This window comes from Sphaerodactylus townsendi, linkage group LG01 (assembly GCF_021028975.2).
Source record: "Sphaerodactylus townsendi isolate TG3544 linkage group LG01, MPM_Stown_v2.3, whole genome shotgun sequence".
Classification (NCBI taxonomy): Eukaryota; Metazoa; Chordata; class Lepidosauria; order Squamata; family Sphaerodactylidae; genus Sphaerodactylus; species Sphaerodactylus townsendi.
This window is the reverse complement of record NC_059425.1, coordinates 84,863,159-84,883,207: the sequence shown is the minus strand read 5'-3', so window position 1 is coordinate 84,883,207 and position 20,049 is coordinate 84,863,159. Positions and strand designations below refer to the sequence as shown.

The following is a 20,049-nucleotide window of genomic DNA, read 5'->3' as shown; positions in this document are numbered from 1 at the left end:
AACATAATTTCTGATTTTCGGAACTCCTCCGTTCTTATTATGTATGCTTTTAAGGCACGTCGCGCGTCCAATGTGTGCCACGATTTCTCTTTGGGATGAGAAGGGTTCGGCATGAAGTTGGGAACAACGATCTCCTGGCGCACGTGGAAAGGGGAGTTAACCTTCGGAATGAAAGTTGGATCTGTACGAAGACATACCCTATCCTTATGGAACACGCAGAATTTTGAGTTTATTGAAAGGGCGCGAAGTTCAGCCACTCTTCTGGCCGACGTTATTGCAATTAAGAATAGCGTTTTCATTCTTACCCATTTGATGTGTACCGTTTGTATGGGTTCGAACGGGGGCCTAGTGAGTGCTGATAGGACAGCGTTCAGGCGCCAAGAGGGAAACCTGTGGACCACCGCAGGTTGGGACAATTTTACCCCTCTTAGGAAGTTCAGAACGTCCGGATGTCTGGTGATGTGGATGTCGCCCACACAAGGGATAACGGTAGCAAGAGCTGCCAATTGTCTGCGCAAGGTGGAACACTTGAGTCCCATTGAGTAGCCCTGTTGCAGGAATTCCAAGATAACGGTGATGGATGGTTCCGTGGGGTCAAGCCGTTTGCGATGGCACCACCTGACGTAGACCTTCCATGAGCAGTTGTAGATGTTGACCGTCGACCTGCTTTTGGCTGTTAAGATAGTAGATGTGACTTCTTCCGAGTACCCCTTTTTCCTGAGGTTTGCCCGCTCAAGAGCCATGCGGTCAGCTTGAACCAAGCGGGATCGGGATGCACGATGGGGCCCTGTGTCAGGAAGTCGGAAGTGATTGGCAGAGTCAGTGGTTCTGCGATGGACAGTTCCAGGATGGTGGTGAACCAGGGTCTCCTGGGCCATCTGGGGGCTACAAGGATCACCAAGGCGCCTTCGGATATGATCCTGCGCAGGAGCCGAGGGATCAGGGGAAAGGGAGGGAAAGCATAGAGGAGATTTGGAGGCCAAATCGCGTTCAGGGCGTCCGTTGCTACTGCCTGTGGATGGTAGTGTCGGGTCATGAACTTTGGAAGTTGATGGTTCTTCTGGGAGGCGAACAGGTCTACCTCCGGAGTGCCGAAGGTGTTGCATATCTTGAAGAAGACCCGTGGATCGAGTCGCCATTCTGTTTCGCACAGGTTCTGCCTGCTGAGCCAGTCTGCCTCTAGATTTTGGACTCCCCTGATGTGTAGGGCTTCGAGTGATACCAAGTTCTCCTCGGCCCATCGGAGGATTTTTGTTGCTTCCGAGTGGAGCCTTGCCGATCTGGAGCCTCCCTGGTTGTTGATGTACATCTTCGCGGCAACATTGTCCGTTCTTATGATGACATGTTGGTGACGAATTTGTGGCCGGAAATGTTGAAGGGCAAGGAAGATCGCTCGAGTTTCCAGCACATTGATATGGAGCCGGGATTCTTCCGGAGACCAAGTTCCCTGGACATACAGTTGATTGAGTGTGGCCCCCCAGCCCAGAAGGCTGGCGTCTGTGAAGATTTGAGCTCGATGAGCATGTAGATAACGTTTTCCCCGTCTGAGGTTGGAGCGGTTCGTCCACCAGAGAAGGCTGAGACGAACTCTTGGGGGTATGGTTAATCTTCTGTCTTTTTTGGCAATAATGTCCAGCTGGTATGCACGGAGAAATTGTTGGAGCGGTCTCGCGTGGAAACGTGCCCACTGGGTCAGGTCGATTACTGAGATGAAGATCCCCAGCAAACTTGCCAGTTTTAGCAAGGACGTACTTCTGTTGGACATGACTAGTAATGTCGTTTTTCTGATTTTTTCTACCTTCTCTTCTGGGATGAAAAGGGAGTCTTGTACCGTGTCCAGCACTGCACCTAGGTGTTCTAGCCGTGTGGAGGGAATGAAAGAACTTTTTTCTTTGTTTACGATAAAGCCATGCTGTGCTAGGGTTTCTTGAACTACCTCGACGTCGATGATGGCCTTGGGGATGGAGCGTGAGCGAATCAGCAGATTGTCGAGGTAGGGGTAGACGTGTATCCCCTGTTCCCTCAGCATGATGACTGGAGCCAATAGTACCTTGGAGAAGGTTCTTGGGGCCGTGGCTAGTCCGAATGGCAACGTCTTGAACTGATAATGACGATCCTGTATGGCGAATCTCAGGTACTTCCTGTGAGAGTTGTGAATGGGGATGTGTAAATAGGCTTCGGTCAGATCTAACGAAGTCAGCAGATCTTGATGGCGAAGCGTTGCCATAATAGACCGAAGGGTTTCCATCCTGAATTTGGGGACCCGAATGAATTTGTTGATACGTTTTAGGTTGAGTATTGCTCTCCAGTCCCCATTTCTTTTGGGGACTGTAAAGAAATGTGAATATGTCCCTGAGAAACGTTCCGCTGTCGGTACAGGTTCGATGGCTTGGATCTTGGTGAGGTGGGAAACCGCCTCCAGGGTTCTGTTGGCTTTGGCCGGATCCTTTGAGAGCGGCGAAATAAACAGGTGGTGATGAGGAATAACGTTGAATTCTATCACATAACCTGTGGATATGACTTCCTTTGTCCACCTGTCCACATGGTTTCCCTGCCAACAGTGCTGAAAGTGTTGGAGACGGCCTCCCACCGGGATGCTTTGATCGTCATTGCTTGTTCTTGTTGGCGTTGAAGGGCTTGCCCTTGTTGTATTGTTTGAAGGACTGTTTGTAGTTCCGAAAGGAATGTTGATTCTGCCAGTGTGGTCTTTGCCCGTCTCGTTGCGTGCGGGGTAAGGATTTGTGGGACCGGAAGGTGAACTTGCTGCTGGTAGAAGACCTGTCGGGTGCCCGGACCGATTTTGGCATCGTCTTTTTGTTGTCCTTGGTTTGGACAAGGACTTCGTCCAATTCTTTTCCAAATAGAGCCCCTCCAAAGTATGAATAACCAGCCACTACATGTTTTGATTGTATGTCAGCTTGCCATGGGTGAATCCAGGCGTTGCGTCTTGCTATCATGTTAGAGGCTAAGGACCTCGCTACCAGTGACATAGCGTCAAAGGTGGCATCTGCTATGAAGGAATTGGCCGAAAGAACCCTTTCGATGCCTTCTCTGATGCCTTTTGCTTCAACTGGAATCATCTCTAGGAGACGTTTGAGCCACACCATGGAGGCTCTGGCCACTGTGGAGGAGGGCGTAAGAGTTTTGATGGCTGCCGCCAACCACTCGTGAGATCTACGAAGCGCTGCTTCAGATCTCCTATCAAGAGGGTCTTTGATATTGCCCTCCCCCTCCTTGGCTACCAGTGCTCCGGAATGTAGTATGGACACAGGGGCATCGACTGGAGGATTCTGGAGGAGGACGTGAAACTGCTGAGGCATCAGATATTTTTTCTTAAAATTGGGGGGCAAGCCCTTGTGGGCAGTGGGATTGAGCCATTCCCTATGAATCCTTTTAACAAAGCATTCAGGAACAGGGAAATATTTGTCGCCCTCCCTATCAGCGGGGAAATAGGATGATGTTCCTTTTGGATAGCCCTTGATTGGCTTGTTGGAAGCATTAATGGAAGGCTGGGGGATTTGCTCTTCCGCGTCCTCAGGGTCGCGTAAATCCAGAGCGGAGATAGTTTTAGAAATTAAAGATTGGATTTCTTCCAGTTTAAAGAACTGTATGGATTGTTCTGCAGCTGGCTCAGGGGTTTCCTCTGTGTCAGAGAATTTTTCTCCCCCATCAGAGCCGTCTAAACTGGAGAATTCTTCTTCCTCCTCATTAGGTAGGGCTAAAGGATCCCTTCTGTAGGAGCCGGAGTCCTCTCGGTGGGGACTGCGGGATCTATGGGACCAGGCAGCGGAGCGGGCATTAGCTGTCCTTTGATCTCTTGCATCAAGAGCTTTGTCTATCTCCCTTCTAAGAAACTCAGCAAAAACTGCAGGGGGCGCGTTCATCCAGGAGGAAGCTGGAGTTAACTGCCCAGCGTTTGAATCTCCCCGTTCAGGATCCTGTGGGTCTTGCCTGTTGGTGACACAGGGAAGAGCCAGCTGGTCGGGGGGCCCGCTTGAGGTGTAGCTCGACTGCTCCGAGGCCCTGGGAAGGCCGGAGGAGTCGGCTATGGAGTCTCCGGTTAAGGACGCGCCCTGGGAAGGCGCTAGACTCCCGGCCGTTTTTGTCTTTTTCTTTTTCTTGGCGGGTTGGGATGACTGCGCATGCTCGGAGGCGCCAGATTTTCCCGCGCGCTGCGTTGCGGCGTCCATTTGAGTGGCGTTTCCCCCCCCCCTTCCTTATGGCCGCCTGTCTTTGCGGAGCGTGTGCGCTCCGCCGCAGAGCCAGCGAAGGTTTCGCGTTCAGGCGAAAAGGACCTTGCGTCCATAATTAAACTTGAAAAGTTCCTCTTTGCCAACGGGGGGGGCTCCCCCATCAGAGAGGAGAAGGCGGTTGCTTTTAACTGCGGCTAGACTACTCTTCCCCAAGCCGGATCGCGCTTACTCACCCCTCTAAGGACTTCAGACAAACACAGACTGACACAAACAGACTACGAATAGGGTTTTTTGCCAGAGCCAAAAAACGCGTCTGCTCTCTGCAGAGGCAGGAAAATACTGAAGGTGACCCCAAGACCTCACAGGAAGTACATGGAAGAATTTCATCATTTCCTGCCTCTCTGCAATTGGTCGAGATCACACCCACACAAGATGCCCCACTCCTACAGTAGAAGTATCATCTTTTCTAATCACAATGTATTTAGGGGTACATTTCGGTTTGGATCTACCTCTCATTTGCTGTCTGTATCCTTCACCATGAAATGTCTTCTTCCTCAGTTCCTAATTTCATATGCATGGACAGGAAAGTAGGAATTAGGTTCTGAAGCAAACTTGTAATGAAACTGCAATGAAATTGGCTAGGAAAGGATTTTTTTAACCTTTGTAATGAGTTGAACACTAGAATTTTTCAAGTAGCCAAGTAATGTTCTCCCCTCCCCCTCCTTCTGCTAGGGTGGGTGGGGCAGGCCAAGATGCCGAGCCCCTCCCTTCCCCTCCCTTGCATGCCACCCCTCCCTCTCCCCTTCCTCCACTAGGGTGGGTGGGCCATGTCCAGATGCCTGGCCCCTCCCCTTTCCTCCCCTCTTGCATGCCATCTCTCCCTTCTTCCTCTTCCCTTGCATGCCACCCCTCCCCCTCCCTCCACTAGGGTGGGTGGGGCAGGTCCAGATGCCAGGCCCCCTCCCTCCCCCTCCCTCCGCTAGGGTTTAGCCCTGGGAACACCAGCAAGATGGTCAATAGACTTACACTACTCCTATATGCTAACACAGCAACTATTTTATTTATTTATTTAATTTCTATCCCACCCTTTTCTGATCCAGCTTAGGCTCAGGGTAGCTAACAGCCTGAAAATGTATATACATCAAATAATATATACACAATCACAATAATTAAAAATAATACCTTTCCAAAAAAAAATTCTAATGGAAAAACTGGGAAATTTACCCTCTTCCCAAAGTAAATTTGCTTGAAGGGCTGAGGATTTTTTATTTCAAATGAGAAATAAATACACATTTTTGAATGATTAACGAATCAAAAGGCCCAGATGTTTTTCTGTAACCTTTTATTTTTTGAATAAAACAAAGCTGTCAAAGCTATACTGGCATATTAGTGCTAGAAATAAATTTGGAAATTAGATGAACCCGCACTCATCCACCTTGATGTGGTACTTACGATAAGGTACTCACATTAAATGTGTGTAGCAACCAGGATAAAATGACTTTATGGTAAATGAACATTTACCTTTATTTTTTACTTATGTACTCTCAAATTAGTTTTTAGACAAACCTATACCCAGTTTAAACATTCTATGGCATATATTGTAAGAAATGTTTTAAACAAAATTATTGCAAAGAGTTAAACTTTGTTTTGAAAAAAAAAGAATTATGTTGAAAATTTGTACCACAAAGTATTTGATTTACAATCTTGAATGGAAGTTAAACTCTTAAAATGGAAACCCGTGAATTTGGGTTCTGTTTTGCATACAAAAGAAAAACCAGTTAATAAATTAAATTACATAAATATTAATCAAAATTGTATGTATTGAAGGAGCAGCAGTGGCATAGGAGGTGAAGAGCTTGTGTATCTTATCTGGAGGAACCAGGTTTGATTCCCAGCTCTGCCGCCTGAGGTGTGGAGGCTTATCTGGGGAATTCAGATTAGCCTGTACACTCCCACACATGCCAGCTGGGTGACCTTGGGCTACTCACAGCTTCTCGGAGCTCTCTCAGCCTTACCTACCTCACAGGGTGTTTGTTGTGAGGGGGGAAGGGCAAGGAGATTGTAAGCCCCTTTGAGTCTCCTGCAGGAGAGAAAGGGGGGATATAAATCCAAACTCTTCTTCTTCTTCTTAATAGCTATTTATTCACAATAATAAAAATGGCTCATGAATGCGTTTCATACTATGGGGCAAAACCGCAAGAGAATGGTAAAGCGGAACCTGATTTAGCAACTATAGGTATGTTGTCTCACCTTCTTCAAATCACAGCTCTTTTATGTGAAGTGTTACCCTTAATAAAAACCTTTGTCTCTATACTTATCTTTTATAACACTTGCCTCTCCTGTTATATACCCCCACCAACCATGCTGTGTCAAATAACGATACATGAGACCAGGAAACATTTATCCTATTTAAACAAATGAATAATAGAAAGTTTGAGAGATGACTTTCCCAAATACAACCAGGCCACAGAACATTTGAGCTCAAGTTAGCCAGTCTATTAATGGGAGACGTTTTTGCAAACACCACAGTCTAAACCACAAAAGTACTACTAATTATTAAATAATAAACAATAAAATGGGCATACAATGCAGATTATTCAAGAAAACAATCCAACTCAATGACCATTGCATGTCATACATATGAAATATACCGCTAGTCAGCTAAATATAGAGAGGACAACATTTAGTTCCCTTTTCTGGAGGTTCAGAGTGAAATCCAAAAACTAGTCAATGAATCCATGGAGGATGGATGGGTGAAAAGAGCTGTCAGGTCCCAGCCCACTTATGGCAACCCAATAGGGTTTTCAAGGTAAGACACTAACAGAGGTTAGTCACTGCTTCCCTTTTCTCTTGATAGTCTCCCATTCAAGCATTAATTAGTGCTGACCCTGCTTAGCTTCTGAGATCTGACAAGATCAAGCTAGCCTGGGCTATCCAGGCTAGGGGTCATGAAGGATCATTTTTAAGTATTAACAAAAGATGTATTGTTCATTATTATTAGTCCCCTTGTACAGACATGGAACTCTGAGATCAGGTCTCGTAAAAATTAATCTTTGGTAGATACATCATTCAGACACACATAAAAGAAGGAGGGAGCAAGATGTCAATTCTGGGATTCGCAGGTCAGCCTTACAGTGGGTAAACTCATTTCTTCATGGCCGGTAACAGAGGATAACAAATATAGAAAGAATCTCAACATGCCAACTGTCACCCTATGGAGTCCCGCAGGGGGTAATTCTTCCTCTGATACTGTTTAACAACTCTATGTGCCCTCCTGCCAGGTTGATCTGGAGGCCTGGGTTGCCACGGCCGATCTGTTGATGAATGGCCATCTGAATACTGTCCCAGACTTTCTGGACAGTGATCTGGAGGTTGTGCTGAAGTGATTGAAAGAGAGCTTGCTGAAGCTAAATCCATCTAAGACAGAGGTCCTGTGGCAGTGTTAGGGAGGCATGGATGGAGGTTGCCAACTGCAGACTCTTGATGGGGCACAGCTAATCCCTGCATCAACCACCAAGAGTTGTGATGTGTTAATTGATGGTTCTCTATTCACAGAGGCTCAAATCACATGTTGCTTGCCTTGCTTTTTACCATTCTTGCCAGACAAGACTGTAGCACTATCTGTCTCAAATCAACCTAGCAACAGTGATCTATGCAATGGCCAACTCTAGGTTGGACTGCTGCAACTCACTCAACACAGGGCTACCTCTAAGTGTGCTTTGGAAACTCCAGCTGCAACAAAATGCAGCAGATGCACATCCATCCAGCTGCATTGGCTCCAGATAGAGTACCAGATCAAGTTCGAGGTTCTGGTGCTTACTTTCAAAGCCCTAAATGGTTTGGGGCCCTCATAGCTGCAGGACCGCTTCATCCAGTATATCTCACAAAAGGCACTGACTGTAAAGAGAAGGGTGGCATACAAATCAAATCAAAAATAAATAAAAATAAAGAGAGACATGCATGTGAACAGTAGACACACAGGGGTCACAAGAAGTAAGTGATATAATCCCCCTCCTCCCATCTCTTCCCCTTTTACATATACACAAAAGGAACTCCCCTCCTTGTTCTTGTAGGTAAGCAGCCTTGTATTTTTTCATTTGATTTCAATTTTAATTTGTGCTCCGCCCTATCTCCAAAGGGCTCAGGGCGGCTAACAACGTAAGTAAATAAAATACATTATAACACTATGACTAATAAATACATAAAACTGAAATAAAGTCAAATTTCAGATGGCAACTTAACACTACAAACCTAACAATGTATTAATAGCAGTAACAGCAGCACTATGTTAATACACATCAACAAACATCAAACTAAATCCAGACTGTCAGATACATTAACATCAAAACAATATATTAATAGTACAGTAATAACAATACATAACAATTTTCAGTCATCAGCATATCAAAATATCAATATATAAACAATACCAAATATAAATATATCAATACATTCACAACATACGCCAAGCCTAATGTATCAATATATACTACATAACATTAACATTATCAATACATAACTCCATAACATTTACAATAATACATAATTCTATATTAAGACTTCTCTACAGTAAACTATAACTGCTGCACAAAACAACCTGATAGCACTACCTAGTTACTCCAAAGGAGGTGGCTAAGTCCATCTAATTTACACTCCTGACAATGAAAAGGGGAGGTTAACCGCACTTCCCTAACCATATACATATATGCAGGGAAATCAACTAGCTTAACAAAATGCAAAAAAGGAGCTTAACTGTCTCCTAGTAGCCCACACTCCTAATCCAACGGCGATCAGGGGTCTGGGTAACTCCGCTGCCTCGAGCGCATGCGGCTCTTTAGTCCTTGTACCGCAGCTCTGGTGGTTTGGGACTGGATCTGAGCAATCTGAGGACCTCACGCTTTGGCACATAATAAGCGTTTAACAACTACCCTGGGTCATTTCATCGGAGGCCAGCCTCCCCAGCCGGCAGGACAGCAGGCCCCAGATGAGGGAAGGAGGGGAAAGGGACGCTGGAGGGAGGGGAAGGAGGGCTGGTGGGAGGCATGCCGGGCAGGCCTCATGCAACTCTTGTTGTTGTTGATCGCCATCTCGCCGCCTATTATCCCACTTTCCACCCAAGTGGGCGGGCGGGCTAGACAGTGGGGTGACGCCAACTGGCAAGTTGCACTTGGGATGTAGCTAGCATCTTCCTCGAAGTTCTCTTTCCTTTTCCTTCCTTCCTCCTTCCAGCATCCTTTCCCCTTCTTCCCAGGCACCAGACAAGGGGAAAGGATGCCAGAGGGAGTGAGAAAGGAAGGAAGGAAGGAAGGAAGGAAGGAAGGAAGGAAGGAAGGAAGGAAGGAAGGAAGGAAGGAAGGAAGGAAGGAAGGAAGGAAGGAAGGAAGGAAGGAAGGAAGGAAGGAAGGAGGGAGGGAGGGAGGGAGGGAGGGAGGGGCCGCGGAAGGAGGAGCCCTCACCGCATCCCAAGTGCAACTTGCCACACAGGTCGTTAAGCTGCTCGCCTATCCCACTTTCCACCCAAGTGGGCGGGCGGGCTAGACAGTGGGGGTGACGTCAACGACAGCAAGTTGCACTTGGGATGAAGGAAGACCTCCTTTTCCTTTTAGTCTCTTTCCTTCCAGTATCCTTCCTTCCCAGGCACCAGACAAGGGGAAAGGATGCCAGAGGGAGTGAGAAAGGAAGGAAGGAAGGAAGGAAGGAAGGAAGGAAGGAAGGAAGGAAGGAAGGAAGGAAGGAAGGAAGGAAGGAAGGAAGGAAGGAAGGAAGGAAGGAAGGAAGGAAGGAAGGGAGGGAGGAGGGAGGGAGGAGTGGGAGGGAGGGAGGTCATGGAAGGAGGAGCCCTCACCGCATCCCAAGTGCAACTTGCCATTGTTGGTGTCGCTGCTGCTGTCTATCCCACCGAGGGAAGGAGGGAAAGGAGGCCAGAGGGAGGAAGGACGGAAGGAGGGGGTGGTGAGGGAGGCGTGCTCGCCGTGTCCCAAGTGCAACTTGCCGTTGTTGAGCACCGCCGCTGTCTATCCCCGGCCTGGGATGACAGCGCTCACAGCATTTTTGTTTGGTTACATGGATAATTTAAGTTCAGCTTTTAATTCATTTTGAAAGAGACCTTCAACCGGCGTTTTTTTTTGGTTAAGGCTATTATTTTTTTAAGAGTTCAAAATGTGTTATTTACATAAATAAAACATAATTTTCTCTGTAGCACTTCATGGATTCATATATAAGCAACACACTATAATTGTTTATACAAAGCGTAAAGGTAAAAAAATATATATACAGTGTTATCTTCATTTTAAATGTCGTGCATTTATGCCCAGGTACTTTTCTGTGGAAAAAAAGGGTCCAAATGGCTCTTTGGGTGTTAAAAGTTGCTGATCCCTGAACTACATTAAGCAATGGCGAAAAGAGCAATGGTGCAAAAGCCCAGGAACGAAAAAGGCCAATGTCTCCTTTCTGCCACCAACCCCCATTGCTTAGTCCATAGCAGCTGGTCTGTTGGGAGTCGCGATGATAATCAGTGCAAAGGCTCGAAGCCAGTTCTTGCCCACAGGCAGCACAGGCCACTTCAGCAGGATCCATGTCTCCTCTTATTAGTAGTCTTAGTCTGCCCCTAGCACTGGTTCCCCACCATTCAATCCACGGGGGGGGGGGGGGCTCCTGCCACCAGTCCCCCCCCGCAATTGGACCTATTGGACAGCAATTGGACTCCTCAATCGAATTTGGGGCTCTTTACCAGTCTTGGACACCGATGTCTCTCAACATCTCTCAACAACAGCATAGTGGCACAGTGGCTCAACAAAATGGGAGTTGGAGACATGTTGATTCCACAGAGTTGCATTCTGAGCTCTGCACCTCCAATAACTCACTTTCGCCACACACAACCTTGCAGTTCACAAGGAGTTCGGTTCCTGTGCTCACTAATGGTGACAGCTTCCCAATCTGTGACTCTGCCTCTGTTTATCTTTGCTCAAGCATGTGCCATCCCATGCCAATGTGTTCACCACCTGGTAGACAAGCCAAATAGAAAACGGAGCTCAGTCAGTACAAATATAGCAAGTCTAGAACTCTCTTCCAAAAGTCTACTTAGGTAATCTCCACAGAAGAAACCAGGAACTGCAGACTACATCACTGACCATTCTACGTACACTCCAGTTGGCTAGTGCCAACTCAGACCAGAATGATGCCCCTGTTCCTTGCTGTTGCTGTTTTCCCAGAAGTAGATGCAGGCAGAAAAATCAACCAACCACCCTCCTTGGTATCCAATTAAAATTTCACTAATGCATTCACACACATTCTCATTCTTCCTCCTCAAAGTACACAAGGTTCAAAGGCATATTTAAAGAAGCAATTTCATCAACACAACACAAGCCAAGCCACAGGTCAACTAGGCATCAACAATCAATAATTTCTGCAAGCCCTGATGAAGAAGTCAGGTCTCAGCTCTGATGTTTGGCTGGCGTTTCAGCTCCCAGCTGATCGCTCATGTTATTTTAATATACCGCCCTCCCCTGAGGGCTCAGAGTTTACAACAAGGTTAAAACACATACGGTAAAACATAATTTAAAATATCAATTACATAAAAACAGAACCCATTTAAAATGTGTGGATGCATGCGTCTGGCCCCCCCTCCCCTTATTGCCCATCGGCCAGATGACATGGTAGATGTATTTTGATAGCACTGCTTAGGAAACAGAAACAGGACAAAACCACAAGCTTAACTGAGGGAAAAAAAGTCAAGAACAAGGCTACCATGAGGGAGAAGTGGATGCTTGGTTGTTCAGAGAGAAGCATATTATTAGTTGTAGCAGCTTTTAACTGAGCGCTGGCAAATTTACGGCGGAGTAAGAAAACTGACTATCGGAACTGACTTACACATAAAACATTATTTGTGTGTATGTATATAGATCAAAGGAACCACAACTGATTTATGGCAACTTAGAAGGTTTTCTTGCAGGCATTTGGAGGTGGTCTGCCATTGCCTGCTTTAGTGTCATGCCTGTGGTAGTCCTTGGAAGTCACCCATTCAGAATTTAAATCATGGCTGACCCTGTTAAGCTTCAGAGATCTGACAAGATCAGGCCACCCTCGAGGGCTATCCGGGTCAAGAGCAAAAAGTACTTATACATACAAAATCTGCATCTCGGGATGTAAATGCAGTAATGGAACATCCTCTTGTTCCCCACATAACTCTATACAGCAATTGGTAGGTTAATATGTAGGAGCGCCAGCAGGTGGCAGAACATTCCCTGGTCGGCCGTCAACCCTGTAACTGCAACATCACATTGAGCTTCTGGTCATCTGTTTTAGCGGTCTGTTCTCTGCTAGAATTGTTGATAGCATTGTGGAAAAAATTGTTTGAACAAGTATTCCAAGTAACATTTGTGATTCCAAGGACGCAGCACGCTGGGTTAGAATTCTCACAATATATCCCTTGTACCAATTCACCAATGGCACTTGACATGATCTCTACAACCTGAAAAGAAAGAACACCAGTTTTAAGTAGGATGACTGATTACAGATTTGCCAGGGTATTATATAAAATTAAAGAGAGCACACAAGAATGATTAGCCATGTAATAAAGGAGCAATATAGCGGTATACTGAAGCTCCAGGCATATATCTCTCACTTCCTACCAAACCTGATGTAACCCCAATGAAATAAAATATGCTTGGTTTTATTTAAAATATGGAAGATTAAACAAATCACCACATATAAAAGCCATTACAATATTCCCAGGCTATGAACTGCTAAGAATACAAATAATACATGCCTGGAGGTCTATAACTTGGGTAACCACTGGACTCATTAACTTACAGGATACATACTGAAGCCTTTAGGTTGCCTGCCCTGATGCTCAACGGTACCACATACATTGAAATGTCCACCAACACAAAACTGTTCAAGTCATATTCAGGAAGCCATTACTCTTTTAAGCGTTCCACAAAATGTTCACATGAAAAAGCTGGTCCTGATCTAAAAAATATTAAGCAAACCGTCTCACTGCACCCTCTGTTAGAAATCAGAGGTCTGCACATCGAACTCCTTTAGCTTCGGAATGATATACAAGGATTTACTGCAATTAGTTCAATGCAGGAGTATCAAATAGGCACAGGGGCTATCCTTCAACATGCTCATGGGGTTATTTCTTCAGTGATTAGCTTCCCTAAGTATATAGTCCTGAATTCAATTCCCACTATCTTCTTCCTCAAATTTAGTTATTTTCTAATTGAGTTAAAAGATGTTGTTTTAGTTTTATCATTCTTGTAACTGAAGACAGTACATCTGATGATAAAACACCCAAAAGCAAGACACAGAAACCTCTCCAACCTTAGTATATTTAATGTCTTCCAAACATACCCTATATTTATTTTTTGCAACAATTAAAGAATAACAATTAAAAAGATGTATTGGTACCTATGAATCAATTTTTCAAAGCCTATTTAAAAACAGCTTCATCCAGGGAGAGGAAAAATTGTCTTGCCCTCTCAGTTACCAGATACCCAAGGAAATGTTGCAGTAATATGAATACGGAGGAACTGAAAGGACAATGATCCTACAGTGTTAACTTAGATGTGTTGAGTTATTTAAGCGGGGAACCAGAGAAAATGAGGGGCTTTTTTGGGGAAAGGTATCGGAATAAGCCCTATACTGTAAAATCCAGAAGGATTGTGTATCGTCAATAGGACTATGAAAGCCTGAAACCAAATGCTCAGTGTCAGATTATATTACAATTTATACAAGCAACATCTCAAGATTGCTCTGATGGCTGGGACATATAATACAGATCAATCACTCACTAAAAAATATTATGGTTTGTGAAACAGTTGGAGCCCAGACACAAAGTGGTAATACGAAGAAGAGAGTTTACAAAGACACTGAGTCCTACCTCTAAATGTCAAAGTGATAGTATAAGCTTCAACAATGCTTCTAGCTGTGGATAGCACTCCTCTCCCCCACCCTTTCCTGAAACACGAGACAAGACTTTAACCAAGTGAAAGATTGCTTTACTTACTTCAATCAACACACACACAAGGATATGAAAGTTTTACTTATTTCAAGAAAACACATTTTAGAAGAATTTTAATATCTTTCTTGAAGTTCCATCATACCTTCACTTAGAGCAGGGGTGGGCAATTATTTTTTCCATGGGGCCGCATAAGAAACGGAAAATATTGTGGAGGGCCGGACCAAAAGGCAGGGGGATGAGGCGCTTTTGAAAGCCCCGCAGAAGCCGGCAGCCAAGGCAACCGGTTTCTGCGGGGCTTTCAAAGACGCCTAGCTCCCCAGCACGGCAGGGGGGCCAGTCAGGGTCATCCGGCAGGCCGGATGTGGCCCGCGGGCCGTATAATGCCCAGGTCTGACTTACAGGAAACTCTCTAAAATGCTCAAGCGAACATCATACCATATTCATACACAGGATTCATGCATACACCATGAAATATCTATATGTAAAATCCTAAAATGTTTTCCCTTGGCAAATTCCCATTTGTTGCAATAACCATAATATTTAGCATGGGTAGTAAAAGCACGTTCACATTCTCAATAATCCTTACAATAGCCCCTTATTTTATCTTTACCAGCCTTTAAAGCCTATTATTACAATGTCTGAAGTGAATGGCTGGAAGACGGTGGTTACATTCAAACGTCACTTGTTCTTTGTGTTGCTTGTTCATCCCCTTTCTCCCACCCTCTTCTCTTTTCTCAGGGACTGCAACTAAGAATTCCTTGTTTGAAACCATTTGCCTTCTCCTCAGCCCCACAGATATATGGCAAAATTGTAGATGAGCGTGACATAGGGATGCAATCAATTGCTTCCCTAAGCTGCAAGATCTTACATGGTCATATTATTTAACAAGGTTTAACAGATTTGGGGTGGAACACGGGACACTATGCTAGCTCCCCATTGCCTCCTGAACACATTTACCACCTTCATCCATTTCAACCATATTTCAATAGTAGCTGAAATCACCATCCCCTTGTTAAAATGAAATGTCACATGCCATCCTAAACTCCTCTTTAGAACATTAATCTGCAGTTTGCTACCAATCTGCATTAATCTGCAGTTTGCTACCCTGCCTGACATACTGCCTGTATCAGGCCCCAGCGAAAGCACCATTTGAAAGGTTGCACTGTAATAGCTCATGCACACCTCTTCCTGAATGTTCCATGATCAGAAAGCAACAGTCTAGCTCACTGCCACCTTCTACACTATCCTTTTATCCCCTTTCAAATTCATTTAATCTTCTCTGGTCCTCTTCAAACTGTCTCTATTCTGTCCTTTTTCCTCTTTCACATTCCTTTCTTCCCCTTCCTCTGCCACTTTCTTGAGTCTCTGTCCTTCATAGCTATGCCACAGCACTTCTTCAGCCAGATTAGTGATCTGCTGAAGGTAATAGGAGGACAGAGTGGCTGTGATCATGGAATTGAGGGGGAGGGCAGGCGACATACCAGTTACCACCCACAAAGTTAAGCTGTAGCACTCCCCCACCCAAACGTTTCATTTAACCGAAATTTTATTTAAAACAATGTGTATGGACAAATCTAAATTTAAAGATAGACAGACACATACACACACCCCTGGAGAATTGGCAGTCGTTTTGCCCACTACCCACATTCATTTAATCATCCCCTTTAACCTGTCTGATAACAAGATTATGCATATTATATTAAAGTGTTACCTGTAAAAGACTACCAACTTTTGGTAGATAGCTTCTTACCCCGGGAACCCATGCTCTCTTAGAACCCCCCTGAAAATTGCAGAGTTTGGGGAAACATTATTTGATGGATACAATTTGTCCTGGCCACAGGCAAGGAATGCCAATCTTCATCACTCCTCCACATAACCTGATAAGGCATCTTAGAAATTCCCCAATACTTCTTTGTTGTTGCACATATTTGTGGAAAATGAGACATGATAAGCAAGCAGTCTTTTCAGGATGCCTGTCTGCCATTATTGATCTGGTCACTGAGGATCTCCCTTTGCTTCTAAGGCAAACATAGATTTCTGCAGGCCACAGATGCAAAACCAGCAAAGTGAATGAGGTTCAGAATTGCCAATCAGGTACATAGTATGACTATTCCATCTTCTAAAGGAATGTTAGTTCAAAACAATTCCTTTTGCATCATCTGCAAGGATAGCTGTTTCCAGATACAAAAGAAAAAGCCTGCTGAACAGCATTAAAAGGAACAAGTAGGACACCTGTGAGCAGAGGCATATCTAGGGAAAATGGAGACCAGGGGAAATCTGAGTTTTCCGCCCACCCACATGGTTGAATGCCCTCCCCCACCACAACCAAACAACTTTTTTTGCACAAGGTCATCTCAAAGTCACCATCACATTATAGAACATGCCCAAACTCACAAATCTGAACACAGCAATGGTCCATGCCACACAGTGGAAAACCTCATGATTTCTGCACTAAGTCACCCCAAAATCACCATTACATCACAGCTCAAGACGTTAGACACATGTCTGAACACAACAATCACACATCCCACACTCCATGGTGCCTCAGTGGCACAAAAACCTGCTTGAAAAACACGGATCCTCATGGATCCTCATGATTTTTCCTCTTGGTCATCCCAAAATCACCTGCACATCACAGCTCAAGCCTTTAGCCACGTGTCCGAACACAACAATCATGCATCCCATGCTCCGTGGCACTGCAGTGGCACAAAAACCTGCTTGAAAAACAAAGATCCTCATGGAAAGTCCAGAAACTGAGAAAGAAGTTGCACCGGGGAAATATTCCCAAAGACCTTCACCCTCAGGACCAACATTCAACGTTCTGCTTTCTCCCCCTGTATTTTGGGACTAAGAATCGGCTTCGTTCACACAAAAGGAAAAACAACCAGTGGTTTCAGCTCAGAAAGGGCCAAGAACGGGTTAAGGAGCTGGCTGAGCACCTTCCTCCTCTTACTTTCCAGAAGGAAGGCAAATATTGGGGAGGGGGGGGTGATAACTTCAGATGAGGTCTTACTTTTGAGTGCTGTAACCCATCCTTTCTCCAAATTTTTTTTGTAGGGGGGAGTGAAGACTTGTTGCTCCCTTCTTCCTTTGGAACCAGCTTCTGGCAGCTGGAGCAAAGCGGGTTTTCCCCCTCACCAGCCTCTTTTTGAATGCCTTAGAGCTTGCAAGGGGAGAGGCTACCAAGGGCTTCTTTTGCACACAGGAAGCAGCCTCCATAGCTCTAAGCAAAGGGCTGCTGTGGAAACAGGAGCTCACGCCGAGCACCCTGGTGGAGAAACATGGGCACCAAGACTGCCTGCTGTTGGAAGCCAGCACTGTGGCCACCCTCAGGAGGTCTTCAGGGGCGTGAGGTTGGGTGTCAGGAAGGGAAAGGTACTGAACATGCACACATCTGCAACTGGGCCGGGAGCCTGCCGTCCCCGGCCGCAGGGTGCATGGCAAGCCTGCGGTAGTCTCCCAGCCCGGCTCCAGGGCGGCAGGCTCCCAACCTGGCTGCTCCTTCAGGTCACATGGGAGCATGATTTTGACTCCCTCACGTAACCTAATGGGTGGTGCCCAGGGTCAATTGACCCCACCCCCGTCCTTCTGGCAGATATGCCCCTGCCTGTGAGGACTCATGGGGGAATCTCATTTCCCCATTCCCTCTTTTTCCCTTTGTCTCCCATAGAAGGGTCGACACTCTTTCGTTTCCTCCCACCCAAGTGCCTGCCTTCAGTTGTTCTTCCTTATGGCAGCCTCCACCCGCTGCCTTCCTTCACCTTGTTCTGTTACCTTTACCTTTTTCTTTTAGGTTGTCTTTTTCCTTTTTTGTTCCTGGACCTAACCCTCCTGTTACCTTTTAAAAGTCTGCCTCTCTTCCTGCCCCTACACTGTCACTGACTGAGGGGTCAAATCTTCAGCAGTGTTAGTTGCAGACTGCTTACAGCCCCACCCTCCAGTAGCCACTATCATCCCACAATGCAGTTTGACAAGATCTCAATGTCACACTTTTTTCAAAAAGACACATGTTGATTCTAAGATGTTGCCCCCCCCCCCACATATATTTCTATATTTCTTACCTTTCTGAAAACTAAGGCTTCCCCAAAGGGTCACAGAAAAATCCCTCCATTTCTCTGTGGCCTACTGTGTAGATTTTTTAAATGACCCTCTATGGGCCAGTTCAGAATTAGATATAATGATAGCATTGGCGTGGAAGGAAAGACACCTTAAAATTGAAGAAAAAGATCTATGTTCAGCAACATTTAAACAGTAATATGGCTTTCCCCCCAGGATGCATAAATGGTCATCGTTGGTGTTATGTCTCAGGTGGGTCATCTAGGTGACCCAATTAAATTCTTCCCAATTTTTTCCCTTTACCATAACAGATGACATCTACCTCCTTAAAAAAGGACACAAACACCAACCACTGCACAAGTAGTTGCTTAAAAGAGTGTAAGTGCTTTAAAGACCTGAGACAGACAGGAGAGAGAAAACAGGCTGCTATAATGAAGTACTTGTGCCCTTAAACAATCAGAGAAAGCCAGCACTGTATGAAAAAGGAAAGGACATACTCTGTGTTCTTATGGTACAGGATGAAAAAAAATTAAAAGGCAAAAAATAACTAAGATGCAACAGAGGAATAAGTGAAGAAGAATACTTTGGGAGGTATTTTTGGATTGAATATATTAGAATGAAACGGTCATCAAAATGATCCAAGAGTTGCATCAAATACACTGTAGCACAGAATGAAAAGAGATTGGGGGTCCAGAACTTCCGGTTTGGGAGAAGAAGCGGTGGCAGCACCCTTCTGATGCTGCTGAACTCTACACCCTTCACCGCGGTGAACCCCTAAGTTATTAGGGTGGTAGGAGACTTCAAGGAGCTGGAAGATACCCAGCCCACGCCGAACCCTGTTTGAGGGGAGTCCGTGAGTTGAAAATCCATAATTGGGAGCCTGAACGGACGGAAAATCTCGCGGAGACGGTTGGGGAAGGGTGGTGGAGCGGGGGAAGAGCAGCCTTCCCCCTCTGAAGCAACGTAACCAAACCCTAGAGACTTTATTATTATCAACTTTGCAGTAATAGACACTGAGTTTGGCAAAATCTGAACTATAAAAGAGTTCAAATTCTTCTAAATGTTACCACCTTTATATGAGGAAATAAAGATATAAAACGGAGCAGGAGACTACGGAATTAGAGGGGAGAAATAAGAGGAAAAGGGACCCCCGGTAATTCAAAGAAGAGTGGAACTTAGTTGAATACACCGAGAGGGGCCAGAAGACAGAAACCTCTCAAATAAGAAAGGAGACAAGAAGCAATCACTGATATAATAAGAAAAGGGAAAATAAAACTTTACCGCTTTAAGGACAGGAGACGAGAAGAGTGAGTGAATGGAGTGAACGGAGGAGGATCTGCGGTGAAGTACAAGGAAGTGGCTGCGAAACCATAGAGAGGCGAACTAGCCGCTCTGGCACGCAAAAGAGAACGGGATATAAACAAAGCACGAAGTGTTAAAGGAGTATCTAAAAAAGAACGTACTGTGTGAAAAGATGTGTGACTGAAGCAATAAGTTAAAGGTGAAGACAGTTTAGACCGGTCTCATTTTTACTAACTATTGAATGAGAAAATAAATGGCGACCGGTAGAGGAAAGACGCAAGTGAAAGAGAAAGGAGGTGTAATTGAGGAAATAACAGGTGGCAGGAGGGGATCGGAATCAGCCCCGAAAATGGAGACACTGTACGATATGATTTCTGCTATGCAACAGAATATTGCGACGCTACAACAAGATATGCAAAGTAACTGTAAGGAAATTAAACAAGAAATAGTGCAAGTTAAAAAATTGGAAGAAGCGGTCCTAGCCACAAAGCAAGACATTACCGAAGTTAAAGAACAAATGGTTACAATAGGAGA

General features: G+C 45.2%; 1 protein-coding gene across 1 annotated transcript in view; it reads left to right on the top strand.

The window, feature by feature from the left end:
- TBCE (tubulin folding cofactor E) overlaps positions 1–20,049 on the top strand; it is a 104,414-nt gene that overhangs the window by 14,429 nt on the left and 69,936 nt on the right.